The sequence below is a fragment of the Cyprinus carpio genome, chromosome B4 (assembly GCF_018340385.1).
Source record: "Cyprinus carpio isolate SPL01 chromosome B4, ASM1834038v1, whole genome shotgun sequence".
Classification (NCBI taxonomy): Eukaryota; Metazoa; Chordata; class Actinopteri; order Cypriniformes; family Cyprinidae; genus Cyprinus; species Cyprinus carpio.
Genome location: NC_056600.1, coordinates 26,705,923 through 26,707,114, shown reverse-complemented (window position 1 = coordinate 26,707,114; position 1,192 = coordinate 26,705,923).

Sequence of the window (1,192 nt, the reverse complement as noted above, 5' to 3'; positions counted from 1 at the left end):
AAAGCGAAAATAACTTAAAATGTTTAATGTTTATTTGATTATACGGATAAGAATAATACATAATTTGAATCTGTGAGGGGTCTACTTTTATTTGTATACTCTCACTATATCAACAAAACGCTGTGCTTTTGTTAAATAAATATAACAAACAGGGTGCGCTTTCTGCTGTCTCAGTCTCCGAGAACCTCTTTCTGAAATGCGTCACAAAAATGAACCCAAACTCTGCGGATACTTCACACACAGACATGAGAGAGATATCTATAGAAAGCTTTAAGTGTCTATTTTTAAATTAAGTCATATCGAAAATAAAAATTCTCTGATAGTAAAATCTGTAAAAGTAATCTATCTGAAACCAACGCAAGGTCCAGTTTTTCCCGCCTGAGCTCATTATTTGTAATGTGATGACATGAAGATTAATCAAGTTCATTTAGTCTATTTTTTCTTTGGAATAAGACGCGCTGTGAGGAACAAGCCTTGTGTTTACCTCAGAAGAAGAACGCAATGTGGCTTGATCCAGCAAAGCATATAATTTTAGGCTGCATTTCCCGATAATATTGTCTCTTAGCATGCTACGAAGACTCTAAAGGTATGTCTTAATTAAAGGTATAACTGTTTTAGGCGTGTTCCCCTAACTATACCTTAGGAAGCTGCTTAAGATATATATCTCCTTACGTGCGACGTTACCAGGTTCTGTCCATGGCGGTGGAGCTGAATTAGTTTATATCGATGCCTCAAGAATCGATTATACATTCTATGCACGGGCTGCTTCACTGCGTTATGGAAGAAAACGGTGTTCTTTATAAAAAGAAGTGTTGATTTTAAATAAAGACATTCCTGTTAGAACTTAATGAACTTGTGTGAAACTTTTACTTTCACTTTGCAACATAATTCACGTCAGGGAATAAAACCAAGAAAGAAAAATCAACCTGATCTCAAAGAAATGCGTGAAATGAACACAAGCCCTTTATCCCGATATACGTGGTGGTGGCACGGAATGTGTTGAAATTACGTGTTGGGACCACGGAAACAACACACATACAAAGTCAATGAAGCTAATTTGTCGTGATGGACACACGAATTCCCTGGTTCAACAACGTCACACAGTGGGCGGCGGCGGTAAATGTTAAATTTCTAGTTTAGGAAATGTCCTCCTTTTATAATTTATTATATTGAATTTGTTGCTATTTTTGTT